Source organism: Nuphar pumila, chromosome 8, assembly GCF_984573655.1.
Source record: "Nuphar pumila chromosome 8, dmNupPumi1.hap1.1, whole genome shotgun sequence".
Lineage (NCBI taxonomy): Eukaryota > Viridiplantae > Streptophyta > Magnoliopsida > Nymphaeales > Nymphaeaceae > Nuphar > Nuphar pumila.
This window is the reverse complement of record NC_143256.1, coordinates 113504771-113518351: the sequence shown is the minus strand read 5'-3', so window position 1 is coordinate 113518351 and position 13581 is coordinate 113504771.

The following is a 13581-nucleotide window of genomic DNA, read 5'->3' as shown; positions in this document are numbered from 1 at the left end:
CCCGTTTATTAAACGGGTCGGCTGTGGCAAACACGAACCCGACCCGTTTAATAAACGGGTAACCCGACACGACCCGCCAACCCATTTAATAATAAATGGGTTGGGTCGGGTAAACGGGTTCTCAGGTTCGCGGGTCAGGTTGACGGGTTGACGGGTCGGGTTGGCGGGTCGACGGGTTGGGTTGGCGGGTTGGCGGGTTGACCCACCCGCCTAACCCGTTTATTAAACGGGTCAGCCGGGTTGGCATATCCCCAACCCGAACCCGACCTGTTTAATAAACGGGTTACGCGGGTCGACCTGTTTATTAAAGGGGTTGGCTTAAGCCCAACCCCAACCCGCCTAAGAGGCGGGTTGGCGGGTCGTGTCAGAAATTGCCACCCCTACCTCCATCCCTGCATGGGTTTTGAATTTAACCTTCATCCCTGGTCCAAATGGGGCGAGGCAGGGCAGGCCCCGTTTCCCCTCGGTCCATTGCCATCCCTAAAGAAGGATTGGGGATGAGGCGGGGCAGGGCAAGGTGGGGATCGGGACAGGGTTGGGGCAGGGGAGAGCGTAAGTCCATCCCTGCACGGGTTTTGATTTTAACCTTCATCCCCGCCTCCATCCCAGTTTCATGTCCTCCATCCCCGGTCCAAACGGGGCGAGGTGGGGCAGGGCCCCGTTTCCCCCTGTCCACTGCCATCCCTAATAGCCACAATATTTTCAGATGCAGAGAAAACCTTCGACAACACAGAAGGGCAATAGTATGCAGATTAAGCCAATAGCCACATCTATTTTCAGATGCAGAGACGGCACATAAAAGGGCTTCTGGTTCAACTTGATAGCAAGCTCAATAAGGAACAGATAATATCAAATAAATTCAGAACCAGTTGCCAAAGTATCATTTGGCTTCAGGGTTCCAGGAATCCGTGGTTGTTGGTGAGTGGCAGGAAATTATATTGGTTGTTCATTTGCATGAGTTGCCCAATCATTGGGCGCTAATGAACAATTAAAGCATGCAACCAAAGACAAGAGCATTATAACTGAGCCTTGGTTTGATAAACATTTTCAATACCATTATAGTGACAAATATCGGCAAAAATTTTAAAATATCACAAAAAATCATGATATTTTGGCATGATACTTTAAAAAATCTTGATATTACATTCAAAATATTTTTTTCGTGGGGGATGATTTTTCCAAGAATTTTGCATCCCCACTTTAGCCAACTTTGCTAGATATCTTGCTACAGAGTTCGAATTATACTTTGGTTTTTGTTCAAAACTCTTTTAAAACTGTACAAAAAAGTCCTCACTTCATGAGGAATATCATGACCATGGTACCTCCCTTCTAGGAATTTTGTGAGTCTGGAGACGAGATCAGCCCTTCCATTCTCTAGGATAATCTTAGAATTGGGGTCCATCGAGTTGAGGATTCCTGGCCACCCGCATCATTCTCTGTCGTCCAAAGTGCCTCCCGTAGAAAAGCAACCTGCTTTAATGTAAAAATAGGTGTGATTACGAATGGTAAAGCCACAATACCAGGGAGATTGATACAGTCCATAGATGCTAATTAGGATCCATCCTAGTTTAGGAGGGAACCAGCAAACCAGTCGCCTCCATCGAACTGCAACAGCGTCCTCTGAGTTGTTTAGGATTCAAAGCACATGTTCTCTTAAAATGTGAATTCCTTCTTTTTGAATCTGGGATGGTTTCCACCTTTCACTGTCAAAGATCTGCTGGTTTCGCAATTTCCATACTGGCCAAATAATAATCTAGAAAGTCCTTTCCCAGCTCCACCGGATGAACTTATCTCTGAACTTGACTGAAAACGATGACTGTATATCGTTGTTGAGGTTCTCCGTTGGCTGTCATTTGATACCATACAGGCTTGTGGACATTTTCCATAGGAAGGCAGACACCGGGCATAGCAGAAAAAGATGACTTGATTTCTCTGCAGCTGCCTCGCCTAATTCGCATCGACTCGGGAATTGGACTCCCTGTTTGTGAAGTCTCTCCTGTGTGAGGAGCCAATCCTCTATGGCCCATCTAAGGGTTAAAGCTTCCCTTGGAAAGGCCTTTTTGACCCATATCATGCTGAATAGTTGGCTCTTCTGTCCATGTTCCCTTATAGCTTCCCAAATCGACGTGACAGAAAACTCGTCAGTTGGCATTCATCTAAGATTATTTCTAAGTATGTGAAATGAAGATAATAAAAAATTTATGAAAGCAAAATAAGATCTAACAAAGGTAGAATCAAACCACAACGCAAGAGTTTACGTGGTTCGGTCAACACGATCTACATCCACGAAGCACGAAGAGAATAATCCACTATAATAAGAGTAGAGAGTACAACATTCAATAGCTTGCCAAAAGCTAAAGAGAACAACAACAAAAGAATCACAAGAAAATGATACAAGATTATCTCTTGAGTGCACAACCCAGGTCAAAACACACACCATAACCAACACCTCTCTCTGAGGATCAATATGTAGTGACGAACCTTCTTCCCTCATCTTCTTCTCTCTCTTACTTCTTTTTTTGTCTTCACTCTGCACGCTGCACACTGCCACTCTGCTCACAACACTCTACACTTGCACACAGTCACTGCACCCCTTTTTATAGATGATATAGAACCTTCTAGATGTGAACCTTCTAGACTCATTTCAGAAACCGAAGAGGTTTTGACCCTTCAACTTCTTTTGCATTAATGAGGAGCAGTGGGAGGTTATACCACTTCCCTATGTCATTAATGGAGGAATAGGGCTGGACCCAACAAACTCTCCCTCCAACCCAAGGGGTTACTCCAATACAACTAATCAACTGGAGTTCATGCCGGCCCGCTGTCGACATATATTTTGTTTCTCCATCGATAAGGCCTTTGTCAGCATATCTATACCATTATCATTTGTGGAGATCTTTGCAAGATGAAGCAAATTTTTCTCAAACACATCTCAGATCCAAAGGTACCTGATATCTATATGCTTTGATTTTGAGTGAAAACTCAGATTCTTGGCGAGATGAATGACACTCTGACTGTCGCAGTACACCAAGTACTTGTCTTGCTCAAAACCCAACTCCTTCAAGAATCTTTTCATCCACAACATACCTTTACAAGCTTCCGTAAGAGAAATGTACTCTACCTCAGTAGTAGACAAAGCAATACATCTTTGCAATTTTGACTGTCATGACACAACTCTCCTTACAAAAGTGAGTACAAAACCTGATGTGGACTTCCTCGTATCAATATCTTCAGCCATATCTACATCTGTATCACTTGTCAAGACAGGTGGTTCACCCCCAAAGCTTAAACAAACTTTGGAGCTCCCGCTGAGATATCTAAAGATCCACTTTAGTGTTGCCCAATGCTCTTTTCCTGGATTTGCAAGAAATCTGCTAGCAACACCCACTGCATATGCGATGTCTGGTCTCGTACATACCATCACATACATCATGCTTCTGACTGCTGAAGCATAAGAAATGTTCTTCATTTTCTCCTTCTCCTCATCACTTGATGGACTCTGCTCTGAGTTCAACTTAAAGTGACCTGCAAAAAGAAAATCAACTGGCTTTGCATTGTTCATACTGAACCTGTCCAATACCTTTTCGATGTACTTCTCTTGTAATAACCATATCTTCTTGTTTTTTCTATCACGAGAAATCTGCATGCCCAATATTTCTTTTGTTGGCCTCATGTCCTTCATTGCAAATGTCTTACTCAGTTCCTTCTTCAGCCTGTCAATTATAGACATATATTTCTCAAGGATAAGTATATCATCAACATATAATAAGAGAATAACAAAATTCTTACCAAACCATTTGATGTAGATACAATGATCTGAAGCCAATCTTTTGTATCCATTTTTAGCCATAAATGAATCAAATTTCTTGTACCACTGTCTTGGAGCTTACTTCAGCCCATACAAACTCTTTTTTAACCTGCAGACAAGATTTTCTTTACCTTTGACTTTGAAGCCTTCTGGTTGCTCCAAGTATATCTCCTCTTCCAAATCACCATGGAGAAAAGCAGTCTTCACATCTAGCTGCTCAATCTCAAAGTCCAAGCTAGCAACAATACCTAGAGCAACACGAATAGAAGATATTTTAACAATAAGAGAGGAAATCTCTTCAAGTCAATACCTTGCTTTTGACCAAAGCCTTTCACAACCAATCTAGCTTTGTACTTTGGCTGAGAACATTGTTCTTGAGTCTTCAACCTGAAAACCCACTTGTTCTTTAAGGCCGTTTTGTCTTCTAGTAGTTCCACCAAGTTATAAGTATAGTTCTTCTGCAATGCATCCATCTCATCATGCATAGCTATTAGCCACTGCTCTTTCTGCTCACACTCTTGTGCATCTTGGTAACTCTCTGATTCACCTGCATTAGTAAGCATCACATACTCATGTAGAGAATACCTTCTTAAAGGTTGTGACTCTCTGGAAGATCTTTTTAGCTGGGGTTCTGGAAGAGGTTGCTCTCCAACTTCTTCCTGCTCAACATGGCCCGTAGGTAAATCAACATCAACCTCTGCATCATCTTCCTGCACTGCTCTTTCTTCAACTTGTGCCACTGGAGGAGTAACTAGATCCAAGTAGATAGATCCACCCGCAGAAGTCAGAATTGGCACATCTTTCTTGATATTTTTAAGTGTCTAGTCTTCAAAGAATACCACATCTTTGGATCTGAATACCTTTTGTTTCTCTAGATCCCATAGCTTGTAGCCGAATTCAGCATCACCATATCCTAGAAAAATGTATTGCATCATCTTATCATCAAGATTGGACCTCTCCTCCTTGGGGATATGTGCAAATGCCCTGCATCCAAATACCCTTAGGTGCTTGTAGAACACATCCTTTCCTAACCACACCCTATTTGCAACATCATTTGCTAAGGCATGACCAAGAGACAAGTTGACCACATCAACTGTTGTCCTTAAAGCCTCGCCCCAGAATTTCTTTGGTAGCTTGGACTATGCAAGCATACACCTGATTCTTTCTGCAATTGTACGATTCATCCTTTCTGTAACTGCATTATGCTGACGGGTACTTGGAACTGTCAACTCATGGCAAATTCCATAAATTTTATAATATTCATGGACTGGACCTGTGTACTCGCCACCATTATCTGACCTGATGTATTTTAGCTATTTTCCTATTTTCCTCTCAACCATAGCATGTAATTGCTTTAATATATCAAGAACCTGATCATTGGTTTTCAGAGGGTATGCCAAAACCTTCCTGGAGAAGTCATCTATAAAAGTAACAAAATAAAGTACACCACTGAAAGTTTTCATATCAGTAAAACCATTAGCAGTTTTTGTTCTCAGAGGATCACAAACATCAGTATAAACTCACACCAGAATGAGAGATTTTTTATGAAAGGCATTTCTAACAAAAAATACTCTATGTTGCTTACCAGCTAAGCAATGAACACGCGAGTTTAGATATGTACCTTTGAACTCTGAAAGTTGCCCCCCCCCCTTAGCAAGAATCTGCAAGCCCTTCTCACTCATGTGGCCTAATCAACTATGTCACAAATCAATAGAAGAGTCGCCAACTGTATTCAACTGTCCCTTGCATACCTTGCCTTGCATCTTGTAAAGAGTACAACACATCTTTCCTCTGGCCTGAACCAATTACCCGCTGCTGAGTTTCCACTGTCCTTGGATGAAAACACTGCTTATGCCCTATTCATCAAGCTTTCCTACTGAAAGCAAATTCAACCTCAAGTCTGGAACATGTCTGACATCCTTGAGTACCAACATGTACCCAAGACTCGTCTGGAGATGAATATCTCCAATCTCTACAATTTCTGATGTTTCTGTGTTTCTCATTCAGACAACACCAAAATTACCGGTCCTATATGTACTGAAATACTCTCTCTGTGGTGTGATATGATACGAGACTCCTATGTCTTTGACTCAATCTATATCCTGGCACACACAAATACATGGATTATTATTAGTAAACAAAATCACAAGCTCACCTTCAACTGTGGATGTGGTATTTTCTTTGGCTTCTGATGATTCTTTCTCTTTCTCCTTTTTTTTATTTTTCTTTGTCTCTTTGCACTGATTTTGGAAGTGCCCTTTTTTCTACAATTGTAGCAAGTGATGCCATTCATTGACCTGGACTTGCTTCTATATCTGCAGTCATTTTTTCTGTCCTTTGACCAACCTCTGCCTTTGGATGAACCCACCATCAATCCTTTACTAGAATCCTCATTTAGTGATGGTCTTCTCCTAATTTCATTTGAAATAAGGGTACCTGTGACATCTTCCATATCTAATGTTTCTTTCCCATAAATTATGGTTCTCACAAGATGCTCATAGGATGAAGACAATGAGGTTAGTAACTGATGATGCGTTAATTATGCGCAATTATAATATATTTTTATTGCATAAAAGCATCATTTATAGGTTTAGAACCCACACTTAGATGCGTATAGATGTCATTGATCTATAGTTCAAATTTCGTTCGAATCAAACTTAAAACGAGAGAGATATTGTATTTTTAGTGAAACGGATCGAACCTCGGGGAAAAATGAGGCATTTTGGATCCAACTGGTCCGTTTGAGCCTTGGATCTGGGCCAAAAACACCTCATGCCAGCCCATTTACGTTTTTAGAATACCTTTGCTAAAAACCTCTCCAGAAAAGGGCGCCCAGCTAAAAAGTATCTTTTAATCTCTTTTTTGGAAATTCCAGAAAAAAGGCTCTTTTGTTTAAAACGAAGAGACGCCCAAGAGGAGAGGGGTCTTTGTCTGAGAAATCGTTCCCTAGGAGCCCTACTCTTACTCCTTATTCTTCTCTCCCAGCCACCATCACGCCTCCTTCTTTTTCATCCTCTGGTTTGCCGAAGTTGCAACATCAATTGGAGTCGCCGCCACTCCTCTTCCACCATTTCTACCGCACATACCTTCCTTGTCTTCTCCCCTTGTTGGAACTAATGCCTCATGCTCCATTTTGCAGGAACTAGCAGCTATGGAAGGACTCCAGCCATGTCATGGGTGTTGTCTGCCCTGCCATAGCTAGTCGGCCCTATCCCCATCCGACTTTCTCCTTTCACCATTGGATTCACGCCACCTTCGGAGTTTCACTTGCTGCAAGTTCCAGCTTTCTGCAACAAAGCAGGGTTAAACAACATCAACGAGGGTTATTTTGGCTCAAGTTCCATGGAAAATTCCGCTCATCCACTACCCCCTCATTCATCGGACGACCAGATTACGGTTAGTCTTCCCTTTCCCATTTCTTCTAGCATAAAATCCCCAATATGCTTGTGGTTTTCGGTTTTTATTTTGAATTGTCTGCGTTTTCCCTGTTTTTCTAGCCTTAGTGTAGGTATGGTGGTGCTGGAACCAGCACATAGGTCGAGTCTAGGTTGTAATGTCAATTGTTGTTTCCTTACTTTTGTTTCTTTTGAAATCAAAGAAGATCGATTTTATCTATTATGCCAAAATCGACTAGATTCACTCTAGCCGATTGATGTATTTTTAATAGTTTAAATAGTTTAGCTAGTTAGATTTTTATGTATAAATTTTTAGTGCAGTAGCTGTGTTCTTTTGCTATAAAATTATATATCATATTTAGGATTGTGCAAATGCCTAAAATCGGGTAGAGTGATTCCACCCGATTTTTGTGCTTGTGTTTTGTGTAATCAGCCTAGGTCTGTGTATTTCCTGTGTTAACTGCAACTCTGCAGTATTTTAATTGTTAATTAGTGAGTACTTATGTTGTAGTAGTATAGGTTTAATTGTGTCCTAGGTTGAATCATGATTTAGTATTGTTTGTAGGTATATTTACAATATGCGATTTTAGGAATTTTGATTAATTAAGGTTATGCGGCTTAGGTTTTCAGTTTAGCATTAGAATAGTTATGTACTTGCTAAAATGTAAATGTATTCAATGTCAATTTGAGTTTATTTATTGAATGTAGTTTACGAATTAGTTTGGTTAGTGCATTAGCAATAGTTAGGATTAGGTTAATATGTAACTTGAATTGATAGTCAATTTCATTTTTAAGCTTGTTGTTTCAATGTTAACTAATTAGTTTATGTTAAGTAATTACATTAGATTAGTAATGACTGCATTTTAGTTAGTCTATTTAGCTTAACCTAGCATTTTGCTTTAATATTAATGTCTATTTCTCACACATAATATAGGTAATTAATCTAGATTCTATTTTCTTAGTGTAATTAGTTATATTTTCTATTAGTTAGTGGATATTAGGCCTGTAAATGATTGTGGTTATATATAATGCATTTGAATGGTGCATACACTGGGTTTTGATGAATGAATAGTGCACTGAATTCGATTCCAGAATGTTACATGGATTCACACTCATTGCTTTAAGTGTTAATTTTCTGAGTTCTTGCAATATTACTATTCTATGCTATTTGTTAATGTGTTAGCTATGTGCAAACCAAAAATCAACTCGTTTAGAGTTGATTTGGTTTGCCTTTTAAGCATTTTGCAAAATTAGGTTTTTCGCGATTTTAGATTTCGGGTCAAATGGTTCTAGAATTTGTATTGAACTTGAAATGCTTATATCTGGAGTTTCCGAATGAGTTTTTCAATTCCATAAAGTTCGACAGACTCTTGAGTCTATCAGAAAGAGAACAAAAGAGAAATATTTAGAATCAGACCTCGTTTGCCCCTTTAAATTCCCTATTTGCGATAACCTATCAGAGTCCCATTTTGCACTATTTAAGGGCAAAGCAGTCATTTACCTAGTTGTCTTATTTTACGTAGTTTTTAGTATTTTCTAACGTATAGTTGATGAACTAATAGTAGTTAGACTAGTTAGGATTGGTTTACTTAGTTTAGTTAGAAATTATAATTTTAGTTTTCTTTGTTTTTAATTATAGTTTAATACAATAATTAGTTTAGAAATAGTTGTAGATGTAACTTAGAATTAAAGATTGACTTCATACTGACTCTTTATTTTTGTTCTTTTAGGTTGATAAGTTAAAAACAAATCTACAAGTGTATTTAGAATGTGAGTGCAGATGCACATGTGGTGAAAAAACAAAATTACCCCTGACGATCTGGAGAAGACTTAGCAAGCTGTTTTAGTTCATTTTCATTTTTTGATTGTCATTTAATTAGAATTGTAATGTTAACGTAAGTGTAAACAATTGTGATATTAATAAATTAAAGTTTTATATTTTAATGCGAAGGTATCCCGTTCCCTGTGGATTCGACCCGTACTCGCCACATCCGTGGAAAGTCAGTTTATTATTACTTGATTGATGATTTTATAAAATGATTTCAATGACAAAATAATGTTTTAAAACAATGCTTACAAAATAACCATTAGTAACAACAAAGTTTTATCCTTATCTTCAAGTTTAATATCCAAACTAAACAGATCGACAATAATCTTATTAAACACACTGAGATAGTCAAGAATGTGAGTATCTTCCTTCATACTAAGACTATAAAGTTGTTTCTTGAGGTGTAACTTGTTAGTCAAGTTCTTGGTCATATAGAGACTCTCTAGCTGCAACCACAATCCCGTTGTTGTTCTCTCTTTCATCACGTTACACATGACTTCATCTGATAGACACAACTCAACTACACCAGCGGCTCTCAAGTTAAGATCATCTCATTCATCATCGGTCATGGTTTCTGGCTTATTCGCCTCCCTGACAAGAGCCTTGTGCAACCCTTGCTGTGCAAGTAGAGCCTTCACCCTTTTTTGCCATAAAGAGAAGTTTTCTTTGCCATCAAACCTCTCCACCTCAAACTTGGAGCTAACTGACTTAGAAGACATGTCTTTCTACGAACTTGTCACTGATACCACTTGAAGAGAAATGAAGACAACAAAAAATTTGCGAAAGCAATATAGGATCTAACAAAAGCACAATCAAACCATAACACAAGAGTTTACGTGGTTCAGTCAACACGACCTACATCCACGGGGCACAAAGAAAATAATGCACTATAATAAGAGTAGAGAGTACAATGTCCAATAGCTTGTCAAAAGATAAAGAGAACAACAAAAGAATCACAAGAAAAGAGGGATACAAGATTACCTCTCGAGTGCACAACCCGGGTCAAAACTCACACCACAACCAACACCTCTCTCTGAGGATCAATGTGTGGTGACGAACCTTCTTCCCTCCTCTTCTTCTCTCCTCTCTCTCTCTCTCTCTTACTTCTTTTTCTCTCTTCACTTTACACGTTGCACACTGCCACTCTGCTCACAATACTCTGCCCCTTTGTTCACAACACTCTACACTTGCACACAACCACTGCACCCTCTTTTGTAGATGACATAGAGCCTTCTAGATGTGAGCCTTCTAGACTTATTTCAGAAACTGAAGGAGTTTTGACCATTCAACTTCTTCTACATTAATGGGAAGCAGTGGGAGGTTATACCACTTCCCCATGTCATTAATGGAGGAATAGGGCTGGACCCAACAGTCTGAACATTAACTATCATCTTCACAACAATTGGAACACAAAAAACAAACTCTACAAAGCAGCATCGACGAGCTTGAGCTATGTCTAGGGTCGATAAACTTGATAGCTCTCAAACTATGATACATAACCTCCGTTGTGTTTGGGGAGAGGTTCAGCAAGAGTCCTTGGGAGCATATGGGTCAAACCAAAATTCGATTTCAGAACCCCCCACCAATCTCTCATCTTACATGATCTAAAATAGCATCAGAACTGTGTTTCACCCCTCTCCACCCATACAAACCTCTATTGCGATGAATCAGAATACATGCTATATTCTCTCTCTTAAGCTCCTGACGCCCAACCTCCTTCCTCGTGGGGTTTGGAGACTTTGTCCCAACACATCAGATGCACATGCTTTTGAGTTGCAAGTCTTGCCGAAAAAAATTACAGACAATGGACTCTATTGTTCTTATGATGTTAACTGGGAGAAAGAAAGAGCCCATCAAAAATAACGGGAAAGATTGTAGAACTGACTTGATCAACACCACTTTGGCAGCTATAGATAAATGATTATCGTTCCATGATTCTAACTTGGAGCAAAATTTGTTCATGAGAGGCGTGCACATCATCATTTTGAGTCTCCCTTTTAAAATTGGCAGGCCCAGATAGGTGAACGGGAGCTCCTTGGATCACCATCCATTCCAGCTTGAAATGGTGTTGATTCCGTGATGAGATATATTAGATGGCACAAATAGTGTCTTTTCAGGCTTTCAAAATCGGATCTATCTGGGTTTCGATCAGCCAGTCGCCTGCATTACCCATGTTGTTCACCAAAAAAGCCTTCGTGCAGTCAGTGGCGGTACCATCTTTGTCATCGCCTATTTTCGGTGGATGTTCAAGCTTGCCCAGTGCTCTAATCGCTTCCCACTCCTCTCTACCGCCATCATCGTCTTTGGTAGGTGCTCCCGAAGATGGTGGAAATCCTACCGTTGATGAATGCTCTATTGGCGCTCCTTCTAGAGGTGCTTTGACGATGCATGGTGATGTTGGTGCTCCTCTCAGGAACCCGTTATTTTGGAATCTGCCCTCCTTCCTGTTCTCACGCAGGTGGCTTCTCGGTTCTTAATCCTTTTAGCCGCCAAGAGCCTTTTTGTTTGGCGCTATCGAGGCTTTTGGGAATCTGGCCTATGATGATGGCACTCATGCCCAATAATTTGCCACCATCCCATATCCACATGCTCACATTTCTAATTCGTCTATTGTCAAGGTCGTTGTGCCATTATCTGTCGGCGCCTCCGCCCGTGCTCCTGTTTTGCACAATTTTGTGACGGCTTCTGGAGACATGTGGCTCTCGTAAGCATCAGTATTTTAGGAACTCACACTTCATCATTTTCCCATGCAGGCATTTCGATGGCCTGGCCGTCCACGTTATGGGTTTCAATGCCCTATCTTATCGAGCTATCAACTGCATGGTGATCCGCTTGCAGACTCCTTTTATCCTATCTCCCACAGACTTCGTGTTTTATCACCCTTCGCATCTGGCAGTTGGCCACAGTTCATCTGAGGAGCCGGTTACTTTTAACTCTAGAGACTCATCTCCTGCGAGTAATGATCCTATAGTAGGGCAAAGTCATCTCTTTTCTACGTTGGGTATTGAAGTTGTTGAAGTTGCCCAGTTTCTTGATGTTTCTATTTCCATGCAATAGCTGCTTCATATCTCAGATGTCATGCTTGCATCTGTTGCTGCGGTCTCCGACCTTCTCCCTTCCTCTGCGGCAACCTCATCTGGGGTCGTTCTCCATATGCTGACTCCCAACTTATTCCCTCAATCAGGTGTTGGGGCCTATTCTGCCCGCCGAGGGCGTCGTTGTAAGTTGCACACCTCAGCCTCCCATGATGGTGGTTCTCCTCAGCTTTCAGCCAGAGCTCACACCCCTCAGAGTTTTGTTGGCTTTTAGCTATGAAGGCTCTATGCTGGAATATCAGAGAGTTGAATTCTCCTGACAAGCTAGATTTGCCAGGAAAAGCCAGATCTTATTGCCCTATGCGAAACAAAAATGGAAGACATCTCTCGCTCTGTTGTTTTTGAAATTTGGAGAGGGGCAGGCTTCTTCTTTAAGCCCGCGGTCCATTACCCTGGTGGTATTCTTATTCTCGCAAAGCCTTCCCTTGGTATCTCTCAAGTCGTCGATGGCTTGTTCTCTCTTTCAATTGTCCTTTCCTTAAAAGCGAGAACCCTTACAACAGTGATCACTATTGTCTATGGCCCCAACCGTCCTCCCCTTCGACCCGTGCTATGGTCCGATTTGAGTAGGATTATTAGTTCTTTTAGGGAGCTTAACCTTCTTATGAGGGACTTTAACTGCTTGTTGTCTATTCATGACTCAAATCAGGTGGAACAGAATGAAAGGCGATACCGCTAGGTAAGTCAAATTGATTGATCAATTTCAAATTATATTAATTCCTGTCAAGGAAGGAAGTTATCTTACACAAATTGAATTATGTGCTAGATATGTCGCAAAGTGCTTGACTTGCCAACAAGTCAAGATTGAACACCAAAGACCTGGAGGCATGGTACAACTGATGGAAAATCCTCAGTGGAAGTGAGAGAATATCACCATGGACTTTGTAATGGGATTACCCCAAACACAAAGAAACCACGATGCCATTTGGGTCATAGTCGACAGACTTACCAAATCGGCACATTTTCTGCCAATGAGGAAGGGACAATAATTGGAAATCTTGACAGAGTTTTACATTCAAGAGATAGTAAAGCTACATGGTGTACCGATTTCAATCATCTCGAACAGAGATCCTCGATTCACTTCTCAATTGTGAAGACAACTTCAGTCTGCGTTGGGTACTAAATTGAAATTTAGCATGGCTTTCCGTCCCTAGACTGACGGACAATCGGAAAGAACCATACAAACGTTAGAAGACATGTTGCAAGCTTGCATATTAGACTGGAAGGGTAAGTGGGATACTCACGTGGTATTAGCCGAATTCGCTTATAACAACAGTTACCACGCAAGCATCAGAATAGCCCCATTTGAAGCATTGTATGGAAGACCCTGCAAATCACCAATACACTAGAACAAGGTTGGTGAAATGACAGTCGAATCTCCAATAGTACTCTAAGATTATACTGAACAGATCCAAAATATTCAGAATAGACAGTGTGCAGCTCAAAGTTGACAGA